This window comes from Anabrus simplex, chromosome 1 (assembly GCF_040414725.1).
Source record: "Anabrus simplex isolate iqAnaSimp1 chromosome 1, ASM4041472v1, whole genome shotgun sequence".
Taxonomy (NCBI): Eukaryota; Metazoa; Arthropoda; class Insecta; order Orthoptera; family Tettigoniidae; genus Anabrus; species Anabrus simplex.
In genome coordinates this window covers 715,322,325-715,338,044 of record NC_090265.1, presented here as the reverse complement: position 1 = coordinate 715,338,044, position 15,720 = coordinate 715,322,325, and the positions used below count along the sequence as shown (strand labels likewise).

The 15,720-nt window shown below is 43.8% G+C and overlaps 1 protein-coding gene across 2 annotated transcripts in view; it reads right to left on the bottom strand.

The window, feature by feature from the left end:
- Nucleotides 1-15,720, bottom strand: part of Ntan1 (N-terminal amidohydrolase 1) — a 303,749-nt gene that overhangs the window by 143,421 nt on the left and 144,608 nt on the right. The window contains exon 2 of one of the 2 annotated variants that reach the window (XM_067146196.2): nt 11,377-11,419. The exons of the other annotated variant lie outside the window; for it this stretch is intronic. The gene's annotated coding sequence lies outside the window, so the exon portion shown is untranslated. The remainder of the gene's footprint in view (nt 1-11,376; nt 11,420-15,720) is intronic. 2 annotated transcript variants of the gene reach the window in all.

Below are 15,720 nucleotides of genomic sequence, written 5' to 3'. Positions count from 1 at the left end.
ATGAGGCAAGTGATTATTTCTCAGACATTCCTCATTGAACTGTAGCCTGTGTTACGAGATATGATGGCTGTAACAGTTACTAAAGTAATTGGTAAATTATGAAAAATATTGTAAAATATAGTCTTGTGCTTGTCAGGGGCTTGAAAAGTGTTCATAGTTCATACATGTATATCTTATTTTACTTTTGATAATGAAAATTAACAATACTACAGAGACTTAAGATAATAGTTGACCACAACGAGCCCCTCTTTTCCTACACATGTACGTACTCAGATTTTTTGGGGGGCCTTATTGTATGCTAAAATTATATAATGAAAATAAGTTTCACAGTTACAATGAATATGCCAAGGTTTGTGAATTTCTGGACTTTAAAATCAGTAGAAGAACAGGTTCTACGAGCTTCTAAATGTTAAAATTCTTCTACTCTTCATTTGAATAAGTAATGCTACAGACATAAGCTCCGCAGTTGTTGTCGGTCATGGTAGGCCCACGTTCCTCGAACAGAGCAATAACTGTAATATCACCCTTGTACTACTGGATTTCTCTAAATCTTGACATGCAGTGCGTGTTTGATGTTCCTCGTGAAGTGCAGCGCCAACGACAGCTTCAGTAGACTTCGGGAGAGGGGAGGGGGTATTCTTTGCTCAAGCCGCACCAGTGAGAGCCCTGCGGTATTAAATGAAAACCTGTCAATGCTGGAGGGCAGTTTCTTGTCAACCCCGTGTGGAGTGACGCGCTGTGTTGCAATATATTGTCGTATTGTTTTATACTGTGCTAGGTCACTTGAGCAGCAAACTTAAAACAAACGAACACTGCACTGCAGAAAGAAAAAACTGATAACTCCGCTTTCTTCTGTTCCCATCCCACTCGCTTCTAGGCCGCTATTCGTAGTGCCGGATGGCACCGTTTAGAGAAGTCCAGTAATACCGTAAAATCACGTTATAATAAGGACGGTTTTGATATGACTCATCGTGTCTTCGTGGAGTTGCAATGTAATGACCAATTACATACATTTGCTCGGGAGAGTTCCGTAAATATTTGATCTTTTACTATAACAGTTTTACCCTAAACAACATAGGCACCCCAATCACAACTAACAATTTTCTTTTCCCTAAAATGACGAAGTTTCCTCAGCTCCCGCCATGCTATGCCCACCTTTGATCCTCACACATCAAGCGAGACTAGAACCCTATTACCCGGAGATCATAAAACTGGTTATTTTCCGAGAAGGCGTGTCAAGTGTCATCATTGTTGAAGTAAGGGTAGAAGCGGAGGTGTTACACAATTTCTAATCACTAGATTGCGTGCCAAAAGCCTGGATTAAATTCCAAACCACGCCGCAGTGTTCACACGGAGTGAGAGCATACGACGCTGTTGATGGTGATTCGTCCATCGGATGGAGACGTTATGCCTTGAGCAGACCCCTTAGTGCTATTCAACAGGAGTAGGCTATGTGCCGGCACTGGGTTTCACACACTTCCTTCTTGCTACATTATATCATGTGATTCATTCATTTCATCTTACTAACTCCTCTGAGATGGTTGACGTCAGGAAGGGCATCCGGTTGTAAAAACTCATTTCATACCAGACCCCGTAGAGAAACGGGCATACATACATACATACATACATACATACATACATACATACATACCTTCCAAAAGTAATGTCCACATTTCTCTCTTAACTTCAGAGATCAATGCGTTGCAAGTGCTATGTCTTCATTCTATAGTACTTAAATTAAAATGGCCCAAGTATCGGTAATTCTTCAGTTGCTGCAATACATCTGGAGTAAGGCCTCATATGTTCTACAGGATTTCTTTGAAATATGTTTATCTTGCATTCTATCTCGTTTTCTCTTCGACAGTTTTGAACTCTTTGAATGAACAATTTAAATAATAGGTAAAGGTTGGTACTATCGTTACGTTTACTATTCGTAGGCAAGATGACTGAACACACCGGCCTTTAAAAGTTTATTATTGTGGTGTACGCAGTTTCAATGCATTATGTTATTCAGATTATGAGATTAAAATAATCAGTGGATCTAATTCGCAATGCCTTATTTTCTAATAAAATTATACAATCTAGAGATTACAATGGAGTAAGGCATTGCCTTGAAGTACAGAATTAGAAGTTAAAATAACACATTAAAATATGCAAACACGAACTACAATGGATTCAATGAGATAAAAGCGTAGTTAACAACAAAATACACTATGGTAATACAAAATACATTACTCTGCTGACAGCTCGTCATCTCGTAGGATGAAGGAAATGGCACTCGGGAGTTGCAGACTACGGCGCAGATCGGTCAAGCCCACACACTCCGTAAGGATGTGCACCACGGTTAGACGACCGCCGCAAGTACACATAGGGGGACCTTCAACCTTCAGTAGGTAGGAGTGCGTTACCACGCCATGGCCAAACCGAAGACGACATAATACCACAGCTTCTTTCCGAGAAGCCCGAAGCGAGGTCTTCCATACCTTCGTAGTTCCTTTTAACGCTTTCAGCTTATTTGGGAGAGTGGTGCCCTGCAACTGCATCTCCCAATGGGACATAACCAGATGTCTCTGCTGAGAGAGAATATTACTGGCAGGAACCCTGTAAGGCAACGAGGGCAAGGTAACAGCCTCCTTGGTAGCCTTGTCAGCTAACTCGTTTCCCTCTACACCCATGTAGCTGTGGAGCCACATAAACGTAATTCCGGTGCCGGCATCCGAACACCCTGCCAGCAGGTCCTGGATCCGCTGCACCAGAGGGTGCCGAGGGAAACATGTATTTATAGATTGTAGCGCGCTCGAGGAGTCGGTACACAGCAGAAATTGACAGCGCTCATCGGACAGTGTTTACCGCAGAGCTTCACAGATGGCATAGAGCTCTGCTGTGTACACACTACAGATTTTCGGTAGAGGAAAAAGAAATCGGTTATTGTCAACAACAAACGCACAGTCTACTCCCGCTTCTGCCCTCGAACCATCCGTGAATACAACGACCGAATCAGGGTACCGGCCAACAACGGGCAGAAAGTTTCACTGATAAATAGAGGGGTCCGTGTTTTTTTGGGTCAGGGTACAATTCTAGAATGATTTCAGGTTGTTGTACTATCCAAGGAGGTACCCTACTTGGTCGGCTGACAAGATAAGGAACCGAAGCTACATCAAATAATCTGCGACTGCTATCTAAGCGTATTCCAATCGGCTGCGTTGCTCGAGGGTAAGCAGCGTACAGCCGACGGTTTATATTGTGGAATACGCAAGGATAGCTCAGGTAGAGTGGCTTCTGTCACAAATCTGCAGCATAGAACAGAAGCATTTGCTAGCGCCTCAGGTGTAAAGGCGGCACACCAGATTCAGCGAGCTGGGCTTGTAAGAAAAGCTCTCGTTGCCAACCTAACTCCGCTGTGGTGAATGCTATCCAGTTGGGCTAGGACGCTTTACCTTGCTGATCGATTTGCTGCACTGCCGTAGTCTAACCCCGATAAAATATGAGACCTATAAAATCGTTGGAGCACCGTGCGGTCTGCCCCCTAAGTAGTGCCGCTAAGAAACTTCAAGATATCCCAGGATAATTTGCTATCGAGAAGGGGCCCAAGAAAAAGATAAGTGTCAACTACCGGATGAGCGACATTCCCTAAATAAAGCTCACGGTGGGAGTGAAGAGTGCGCTTCCGGCAGAAGTGCACAACAGAGGTCTGCGGTTGAAAACCGAAAGCCATTTTCCAAGGTCCACTGTTCCACTCTCCTAATTGCCTGCTATAATTGTAGCTCTGCGACGGCCATATTTTGTGAGCTATAATGCAGAGCAAAATCGTCTACATATAGCGAAGATATTACCGTTGAACCACCAGCAGCCACAATACTAATTATGACAATCGCGAACGGACTGAAACTAAGAACCGATCCCTGTGGGACTCTTATTTTCCTGAATGTGGTACTGCGAACATGTCCTTCCTACTCAGACACGGAATACGCGGAGGGGCAAAAAAAAAAAATCACACTTAATACCGGCAAATTACCTCGGAAATCCCGTTGATGCAGGACTGAAATGATGCCGTATCGCTATGTGGTGTCATAGGCCTTTTCTAAGTCAAAGAAAACAGCCACCAAATGCTGTTTTCAGAGAAAAGCGTCCTGGATAGAACTCTCCTGGCATACCAAGTGGTCAGTGGTCGAGCGAGCGGCTCGAAAACCACGTTGGTATTTGGACAATAGTCCTCTTTTCTCCAGGCACCACAAAAGTCGGCGATCGTCCTCTCAAAAAACTTACACAAGCAGTTTGTAAGACAAATAGGTCTGCAGCTTCCTGCATACTTAGGATTTTTGTCAGGCTTGAGGACAGGAATTATTAAGCTCTCCCGCCACTGTGATGGAAACTCACCCTCTACCCAGATTCGGTTGAACACACGAAGGTGTTTCAACATCTGGTTGTGGACATTATCTGGTCTGGGAGCCTTGTCCTTGGAAAGCGCAAAGGCGCTGCGGAGTTTCCACTCCGCAAAGGGCACGTTATAGTCCTCTGAAGCTTGAGTGGCAAGACTGAGTTGATGACGTTCTGCCTCCCGCTTCAGAGCTAAGAAATCACGATGGTAATTCCCGGAATCAGACACATCCGCGAAATGACTGGCTAGATGATTAGCAATAGAAGATGAATCTGTGACGATACCGCCTACAATGAAAATTCCCGGTACTAAATACGATCCTTGTATACCCGAAATACGTCGAAGTTTGGTCCACACTTGAGATGACTGTGTATGTGACATCATTGACGACACCTCTCTCTCCCACGAAGCTTTCTTATTCTGTCGATTAAGAACTCGCGCCTTAGCGCGGAATTTTTTAAATGTTACAAAGTTGGCTATATTAGGCTGCCTATCATAGCGTTTATGAGCGCGACGGCGTACTTTTATACCTGCTGCAATTTCTTCGTTCCACCAAGGAACGAGTTTTCGGCGAGGAGTCACTGAAAAGGATAGAATGGACTCCTCAGCAACAGCAAGAATAACTTGTGTTATGTAAGTTATATCGTCGGCTACGCTCCGGCCAGTTGCATCGGTAAAGGTAGCGAGTGCCGTGAACTTTGGCTAATTAGCATGTTTAAGAATCCATCGAGGAGGAGCCTCGAGTTTTTTTGTTTCTACCAAGTAAGAATAATAGGGAAATGGTTCACTACCACAGAGATCAGCGTGTACATTCCGCCGAAGCAGAGGAACCAGCGCTCGACTGCATACACTAAGGTCTATGCGAGAGTATGTGCAGTAACGTACGCTGAAATGAGTTGGCTCACCTGTATTCAAAATACATAAATCCAGCTCTGTTAGTAATATTTCCAACTCCTTTCCCCTGGGGCAAGGTGTATCAGAGCCCCATATAGGGTGATGGGCATTAAAATCTCCCAATAAGGGGAATGGAAGTGGAAGCTGATCTATAAGATGAGTTACATCATTTATATTAAGAGGATGATCTGGTGGAAAATAAACATTACACACTGTTGCTATGACAGGCAGCGGTACCCGCACTGCAACTGCTTCCAGTGGGTTTCTTAGAGGAACCTCTTCGCTACAGGTATCAGAACGAACAAAAATACCCACGCCACCGGACGCCCGATGAGCATAATATCGTTCTGTCGAGTATAGTCTGAAATTTCTCAGGACCGTATGATGACCTGGTCTGAGATTGGGTTTCCTGAATACATACTATACTCGCCGCCGTAGACGTAGATGGCATCTCGACGTACATCTAATCATCAACAGACGATGAAATTGACGCCCAGAACTACGACGTATTCTGGTGGCGGGATTCCGTCCTACGAGGGGAGCGCGCAGGTTTAAGAGCAGGCTTACCTGGTGGCGCTGATTCATACCCTCCAGATACAGGGCGTGATTTCCCCTTCGCAGGAGAAGTGCAGGAGCGCCTGGTAAGGACGCTCCGCTTCTCCGTCTTCGTTTCTCGTTTAGACGGGCTGTGATATATTTTCTCACCCCTGGTCGACGATGTGCCCGGCGTACGAACGGCTTTCGCCGACCTCCTTGTGGGGGAGGGGACTTAGCCTCCCCCCCCTCCCCTGCTGCACCGGCTTGGGAGTCCCAGCCGGCACATACTTTTTCGTGGTCGAAGGTGTGGTGTCCATCCGAGCTTTTACTCTTTGTGGCTTTGCTCGCAGAAGTAACAGCCGCCTTGGGCGCAGCGATCTTCACGGGTAACGATGTGAATGACGAACCAGGGAGACTCTGAGCTATCATGCTGTAGTCTACTGTATTGGCAGGTATATTCGTGGAATTAAACTTACGGCGCGCTTACTGGTAGGAAAGATCATCCAGGGTCTTGATCTCCTGGATCTTCTCCTCACTCAGATATGTCGGACAGTTCCGATCTCGAGGAGAATGAAGATCAGAGCAGTTAGTGAACCTGTACGGAGTTGTGCACTCTTCCGTGCCGTGAGCTGCTCTTCCACATGTACCACACACAGACTGATTCGACCAACGAGATACCATATGTCCGAATCTCTGGCATTGATAGCATCAAATAGGAGGTGGGAGGTGCGGCCTCACATCGCAACGATAAGTTACCTTGACCTTCTCTGGTAACACTGACAACTTGAAAGGGACAATGAAGGTACCAGTGGCAACGTCTTCATCGTTGACTTCGCGCGTAATGCGCCGGACGAGTGTTACGCCACGGTTCTCCACGTCGTCCATCAACTCATCGTCAGTGTTCAAATTAAGGTCGCGGTGGAAGATGACTCTGCGAACCAGATTCAAGGATTTGTGCTCCTCCACTTTGACGGGGATTTCGCCAAAGTGGTCGCACGTAAGCAACTGATCGGCTTACAGTGCAGTGCGAGTCTTCAAAAGTAAACTACCGTTGCGCATTTTCTTGAGATCCTCAAGTTCGCCGTAGACGCCTTCAATGTGTCTACAAAAAAAAGAATCGATTTTACCAGCTTAAAATCGTGCCCATCGGTTCTGGTAGCATCCAGAAACCTAGGGAAACTGGATCCCAATCCTTCACGCTGCGCATGTTCCCACGGGGTTAAACCCCTCAAGGAATCAAAAGTTAAAGGCTTCGATGGGGGATCATTACCTTGGGCAGGTCGAAGACGTTTCGAAGCCATGCCCGAAATCATCCTCCTCGAATGCCACCCACTCCGATCAGGGGCCTCTGTAGCCGAACCAAACAGCCAAGGCTGGTCGTAGCCGGTACTGCCCGGGGTCCGATGTTGGACGATGCCTAATACGGAATGACTGAGACAATGAGCACTAGGACTCCCTCCAATCACCCGCAATAGCATGTACCCCATAGGGTGTACAGAGTAATAAATATAGAGAAGAAAAGTAAAAAAAAAAAAAAACAATAATAATATGTCCTTCTGGCTTTCGGGCGTAATCGCACACGTAAGAGGCCCATCTCCGAGCTCCGAGCAGCACGCACATCAAGAATTGTGAATCGGTCTACAACTAACCCTAAAACAGAGGGGAGACCGATGACCCTTTTAGTCGCCTTCTACGACAGGCAGGGATTACCTGTGAATGTATTCAGCCCTCCCATCCTCAGGGGGGTCAACACATAATAGCAAACCGCAATCCATATCCGCACCTAGGTCACGCCTTTTAGTCGCCTCTTACGATATGCAGGGGATACCGGGGGCGTATTCTACATCTGCGTCCCCCACCCGCACGGGTTGTTACTCTTTTAGTCACCTCTACGACAGTAAGGAGATACCGTGGGTATATGCTTCGTCTGCGTCCCCCACCCAAAGGGGGTGGTGGTGTTTTGAGAGGAAGTACAACCGGGCATACATCCTCTGTCTACCCAGCAGCACATTAAGGTTAGCCCAAGGAGTGTGTGGGATAGAACCTCCGCCTAAGCTCAGACATCCTTCATTATTTAGCGACATGGATTCAAACTCTGGCAAGTCTTTTTGATTAAACCAAGAGATATTTACAAAGTTTCTTTGACACGCATGCGATCATTCTTAGTTTTGATGAAAGTAGAGGTATCACTCAGATAGCTTGTGGATTCGAAAACCTTACTAAGGTGTACGCTCAATACGACGAAGTTCAAATGAGCTTGACATGGGAGATGAAAGTGAAGATCATTCTTACTAAGGTGTACGCTCAATACGACGAAATTCAAATGAGCTTGAAATGGGAGATGAAAGTGAAGATCATTCTCAGGAGATAATGAATCCGTATCTCAGGTTCAGATGTTGCATTATTTAAATTCAGCTCTTAAAGGTGAAACGAAGCACCTCATCCAAGGCGTTCCTATTCCAACTGATAACTTTTAGATGACTTGGTCCTTGATTATGACTACGTACGACAACACAAGACTGATGGCTGTCAGATACGTAAGCGAACTGCTCAACTCTCCGAGGACTGCAAAGAAGACAGGTCTACAGAGCGGTGGCTATTACATAATCACATGACGAGTAACAAGGGCTGCATTAGAAGCACTTAAGTTTCGTCGCTCTTTGAAATAACGCTAGTTCGGATAACTCTTGAGTACTTGAACACTTCAAGAGAATAATTTGAGGTTACCGTTGCTTTTCAAGAGACCAACAGCTGATTGGACTTACTGACTTGCAGACAACCACCATGATTCTTCCATAAAACCCAAGCCGGGGATTTACGTTAAGAACAGTAGGTCAAGTAAATCATCTCTTGCATTCCACATTAGACCAGAGTTGTGTATGTTCCAAACAAATGCTCTATAGACATGATATGCTGGCACAGCGCTCCATCAGGGCTGATGTACTCTCTGTTACTCCTCACGCACACACGATGTGACAGTCCGGCTCCATGGCTAAATGGTTCGCGTGCTGGGGTCCCGGGTTCGATTCCCGGTCGGGTCGGAGATTTTAACTTCGTCTGGTTAATTTCTTCCGGTTCGGGGCTGGGTGTCTGTGTTCGTATTAAATGTTCAATTCATCAAAGTCGATTCATAATTAATAATCAGAAAGATATAAAATTGTCACTTCATAATTAATAAATCAGAAACATACAATATTGTTAAGACCGAAAGCCAAAATAAAAAAATAAAGTAAAAACACAGTGTGACAGAATATCTTAACTGGAGCTTAACGTTTGTGTCAGCTCCCGCTATTGAGGCTGACGGAAAGACTGGTTAGCAGAATTCTTCCTGCCAACAATTTGAACATTTCTAAGGTGTTCTATTGGAGTGACTCGACTATAGTTCTGTCATGGTTAAGTTTACAGTCTTCTCGCTGGGAAACATTTGTGTCCCGCCGTGTGTCGGAGATACAAGAACTGACTGACATACAGCAATGGACAAGCTTCCTCTACAGTAAATCTAGCTAATCTGATATCACGAGGGATAAATGCAGAGATTCTTACAGATTCACTTTTGTGGTGGCTAGGAACACCCTATTTGAAGAACCCGTCGTCTATGTGGCCTGTGGAAAATGTGAGGGTGAAAGAAGAGGAAATCGTGGAGGTATGGAATGCATCAGCAGTGCTATTGTGTAGTATCATTTCTGATTAAACCTTACATCAGTTGTCTACACTTAGGCGGTTGATCAGAGTAATAGTAGACCTATACAATCGAAGATTATTTCGCAATGTCAGGCACACTAACAAATTCTTTGGTGTTCTTTCTTCAGAAGAAATGAAGTCAAGTATACACTCGTGCATAAGCATGGTATAGCACAGCTCCTACAAACAAGATATTGAAGCGTTAAGAAGCAAGAAGCATATCTCAAGAGAAATTACACTATTCAATCACTACCGTTCGAAGTGAAACATCAGCTAATCTTACCGCCTAATCACCACTTCACAAGACTCTTAATAAAATATGAGCATCTATGTTCACTCCATGGAGGATCCCAACCCTTGACTACAACGTTACGTGAAATGAAATGGCGTATGGCTTTTAGTGCCGGGAGGGTCCGAGAACAAGTTCGGCTCGCCACATGCAAGTCTTTCGATTTGACGACCGTAGGCGACCTGCGCGTTTTTATGAGGATGAAATGATGATGAAGACGACCCATACACGCAGCCCCCGGGAATCGAACCCGCGATCCCTGTGACCAAAGGCCAGCACGCTAACCATTTAGCCATGGAGCCGGACAATGTTACGGGAATGGTACTGGATTCTACGGATTCGTCAGGTAATTCATTCAGTGCTTCATAAAAATGTTTAACTTGTTTTAAGTTGAAGAAGTAAACAGCTGAACAACTGATGAGAGAGCCGCCAAGTCCTCGTGTACAACCTTCACGAAAATTTTTTAATACTGGTGCCTACTAAACTCGGCCATTAGTTATAAAACTTGGACCAAGCAAAGCAGATCAACACAGAAGTGCTATGTGGTTTTGTTTATTTGCCTTTATAGTAAGGCTATACATTTGGAACTGGTGACTAATTTATTACCTGCGGCGTTCACTGCAGCATTTAATTTCGAAGATATGTTGTCAGATACGGCAAGCGTCTTCATCTCTATTTAGACAACAGTACTTTTTCTGCAAGGAAGGAATTGCTGCAAGATAGTGATTTCCAAAGGGATCTTGAGGAAGCTGCATTTACCGAGATATTCACATGGCATACAGTATTATCCCACCAAGTGCTCCACATTTCGGAGGTTTCTGGGGAGGTAATATCAAGTCTATGAAGCATCAACTTAGTCGGTGGGGCCCATTTTATTATATGAAGAATTAATTACCATTTTGTGCAAAGCTGATCTGATCCATGCACATTAATTGATTCAACAGGCCTTCTAGATTTATATCCACGATAGAAATGAAGATGAAATATTGACGTTCATTGCTTTTGTACTGAAAGGATCAGTTGGTAAAACTGTACAGCCTGCCAGGGGACGTTGTATCAATGGCACATTCTACTCGTAGGTACAGGCTTCTTTCGTGTTCAGACATCTTCAAGCAACTTAGAAATGTATACAGCTGGAACACCGCCTCCAACTGAAATATCAAAGAATGACTCTGGATAGCAAACTGGAATTTGAACAGCACTGCCTTAACAGTACGTGCAAGGAATAGACAACTGCGCAAATTAACTGCTACAGCCTGGGGCGTTACACCAAAGACAGTTAAAATTACAACAGTGTCCGTTTGTTGTGCAGTGCAGTAGATTATGTAGACTCAAACGAATTCACGTAGAACTATACCATCTGTCATAAATAACGCCCCCATGACAAACGTGAAGCATCAGCGCCCATGAGAACATCTGATGCCACCAAAGTAGCGATTCTCGACTGGTTGTGTGGAAACCAGTACTGTAGAAGTGTACTGTACCATACTTTTGGATTACTATCCTCCTTATAATCGTGCCAGTCACCTTTGTGCGTTTTGCCGTAGAGAAGACACGCATTATGTATGGAAACAAGTAATTCGCTCTTGCGACTCACCTGTGCAGAGCGGAGCCACGACTGCGACAACACTAGACTGCGCCTGAAAAAAGGACGCAAATATTTAAATAATTATCCATAGAAGAAGATACAATAATGATTAAAACGTTTAAAAATCATTTCAGGAAGGAAGCATTAGCTGCAAAATGCATCAAAAATATAGATGCACAGATGACGCACGGGCCCCAGCGGCCGGCACTGAGGACGCCTGTGTCCAACAGAAACCAGGTGTAATGAAATGATTTTAAATGTAACCAATGAGAGTGGCAATGAAGAGCTATTAAACCAGAAACAAATATTTTTCATTTAATAGCGTTAAAACGGTTTTGCTTCTATTCGAGTGAAAACGACCTCAATATAACATTAGCCAGTCCTTGAAAAAGAAACCACTTTCCTCATGATGATGATGATGATGATGATGATGATGATGATGATGCTTGTTGTTTAAAGGGCCTAACATCTAGGTCATCGGCACCTAATGATATGAAATGAGACGAAATGTAATCACAATTTAAAAGTCCAAAATCCTCCACTGACCAGAATTCAAAACGCGAAGACGAAAAATGATGGATATGAATTTAAAACAATCAGTGGATCCGACCCGCAATGCCCCACATTCCCAGAAACTAACGTTAAATAATAGTATTACTGACCAAGGGACTGCTTCTAAAGCACAATACTGAATCGATGATGCTTGTAGTCTAAACGGGTCCGAAATCCAGGTCATCGGCCCCTCATAATGGTACTTATCGCTAGGAAAGTAGAACCATGGTATTTGTCATGTTGCGGTACTAATCAAAAGTAGCGTAGACTCGCGGTATTCCACACATTATGGTACTACTCACAGGTAATGTAATGCGCACATGTAATAGAGACCTATGGTGTTTCTCACATTGCGACGCAATGTACAGGCAACGCAAACCTATGGTGTTCATCACTTAAGTGTACTAACCACAGGGACTCGTACTATCCCGTGGTGTTCCTCACATCGTGGGTACTAATCATAGGCAAGGCAGAACTATGGTGTCGCTCATTTAGTGGTACCACCGAGCACAGAATAGTCTATGCTCGCTGAGTGGTACTAATCACAGGTACTGCAAAAGCCGGAAGCACATACTGTCGCTACTAATCACAATCCTATTGTTTACCTAACATAGTGGTACTACGCGCAAGTAACAACGACCCATGGTGTTCCCTGCGTGATGGTACTAATTACAAGTAGTCTCAGGGTTCTAATTCGATCATCCCTTGGTCGTCCCTGTTAGACGCCTTTTACGACAGGCAGAGGATACCGTGGGTGTATTCGCCTGCTTCCCTCACCCACAAGGGGTACTTTTCCCTTTGCGAAAATCAAATGATCATAAATCTGTCTCCCGGTCATTACCATCCATCCACGACTGCTAATTTCAGATGGCAACCACCCGTAAGACATAGCCTGCACGGTTGCTAGGAACCGGTAACATTGTCCGTCCGTCCTTCCATCCATTGCATGGCTGCTATGGTTACACTACAGTCACACATTTTGTCGCGTCACGTTACACAAATTTTCGGATGACCCCAGCCATAAGACATATTTATATCTCAAAATAAAAATAAACAACAGCCACAACCATTTGTATTGGAATAAAAAACATGTCGGTTCAATGAAGTTCTTGCCATATGGCTCATAGACTGGTTTGATACAGCTCTCCTTGTGCTAATCTTTTCATTTCTATGGAATTACTGCATCCTACATCTATACCAATCTGTTTGTCATATTCAGGCTTCATCTACCATTCTTACCACCCACACAAACAACAAACCCGATAACACTAACGTCCGGTTAGCCTGAATATTAAGGCGTCCAGCTTGGTCACAGCAACGGTATTAGGCATGGACGCGTACGCATTCGTTAATTTTCACGTACAGAGCAAGTGGCTGCGGGGTTTGGGTCACGTAGCTATCAGCTTGCATTCGGGAGGTAATGGGTTCGAACTCCACTGTCGACAGCCCTGAAGATGGTTTCTCGTGGTTTCCTATTTCCACACCTGGCAAATGCCGGGGCCGTACCTTGATTAAGGCCACGGTCGCTTTCTTCCCGATTCCCCTATGGGTGGGGCGGTATCCCCTGCCTGTCGTACGAGGCGACTAGAAGGGGCCCCAGGAGCTCTGTACTTATTAGCGTGGACTGGCAACCACGGGGCCCTCATCTGAGTCCTGGCATTGCTTCCAATTACTTGGGCCAGGTTCTCACCTTCATCTGGCCTATCCGATCTCCCTTGGTCAACTCGTTCTTTTCCGACCCCGACGCACAGTGCGTAATTTCAGGAATGTAGCCGGCCAAAAGTCGTATCTCGGAAAATAATGGACTGATTTACATAAAACTTAGTATGTAACTGGTATTATTGGAGATAATTAAGTGTGTGGTGAAACAAGTACAACGAACAAATTACTACGCCAGGAATAGAATTAGTAATCTTTGTAATTTTAATAATTTTTCGTTACAGCTTTAAGAAATTAAATAGATGTTAATAGTGGCACATGCTGTTTAGAATGTTTAAAAACAGATACAGGAATACATGTACTTGCCAAACAATTTATTCATTAGATGCAATTACATCAGGATCGCTATCGTCACTGTCATTATCTCCTTCGGCAGAACCAGATACAGGAGGCTCAGACAGTAAGTTGAGCCATGTTGAGCACTTCTCGTGAAAGCGGAATCAACTTCCTCCTCCTTGATTTCCCTAAGCTGGTAATATAAGGGTCCGATAATATAAGCAGCCTATGGAAAAGGTCAGTATTTGTGTCTTTCTGGAAGGTTTCCTATTATCTTTATTCCTGGTCTCCTGGGCTTCCTCGGAGAGTTGTCCAATTGGTATAATACAGTGCCTAATGACCTCCTCTCCATGACCCAAGAGTTTGTGCACAGTTACAGGCATGTATTTTTGTATTTTTGTAAGTACAATTGTATAGTTTCCTTTGCGTACATGCCAAATGTCACTTTATTAATGGCATACCCACACGAAAAAGTTTCTACGATGGCACGTAGATGGTTTATTAAATTTATATCTACTCCAGTAACATCCGCAGAAGTGGAAGCCTCTCTGAAGAATCTCCTAGCGGTTTCCATCATTGGTATTGCCAGCACTTTGCTTCGGATATCAACCAATAGACGCGATTCCTCCCTGAACTTCTGTAGTGAAGTCATCTACAGTATTTATTTATTGCGTGTGTATTTTAGGCTTTAAATCAGTGTGTAAATGTATTGTGTTGAATGAGAGATGCGATAAGCCTACGTGTGTGATTTATTTAACATTAATACTGTGATCTTTTGTAGTCCTCTGCAGTATTTATTTATTTATTTATTTATTTATTTATTTATTTATTGCGTCTGTTTTCTAGCTTTTATTGTCTGGGTAAATTTATTAAATGCAATTAAATACATCCCCGCCCCTCGAGTCCATAAAATTATTTGTCTATTTTCTCTCGCAATTTGCCTTATATTTCAGTGCTGAGGTTTCTTATGTGCCGTAGTTTACCTCTGATTCTGTACAAACCAAGAGTGGCCCCTGTAAACCCCACGTCCCCTTTAGTTCATGAAAGTAATTTGTAGCTTAGTTTCTTCAGCCTTTTGTCTTGAACTTACATACTGAATTTCACGAATTTATGTGCCGCCGTTTTCCGTAATGGCGTTAAGCGGAGCCGTTCGATATGGCAACCCTGTTGTCATAAGGGCAATACTGTTTTCTTAATATAGAATGAGCTATAGTACTGGCAGGCTCATCCTGACATTGTTGTGATGCACGTCCTTCTGAAAGGCTCATTCTCTGCTCGAACCAACTTTTATTGTACTTCAGCAATTTGTCCCTTTTTCTACTATATTTTGTCCAGCGTGATCGATTTTCAGTACACAAAATACTGACAGATTTCCTTATTGACTTGGATATATCCTCGAAACAATTCTCAAAGCCTAAATGTTTAATTACAACATTCGCAATATCATCGTTCCGCTTATATTCCCTGCTGTTCCTCAACAGCTCGAAAACCGACCTCCGGGTTCTGAAAAAAATTAATTACTCTCATGGTCGCGCCTGGTCGCAGCAAAAAGGAACAGTTTTCTATTCACTAAAGTATAGATAACTCATCCAAAAGACTTTTATTGCGGAAATCAAAGGCAATCCATTTTGAAAGTCAGCTCAAATTTGTATAATTAGATAGCGCTTGGACACCGTGTACCTGAATTTTAAGTGCATGTTCCGGAAATTCAGAAAATGCTACATACTATATAAAAATACAGACCTTCATCTAATATAATCACATTGCAAGCTAAAGAAATATTTAGTTCTGACATCTTTACTGAGC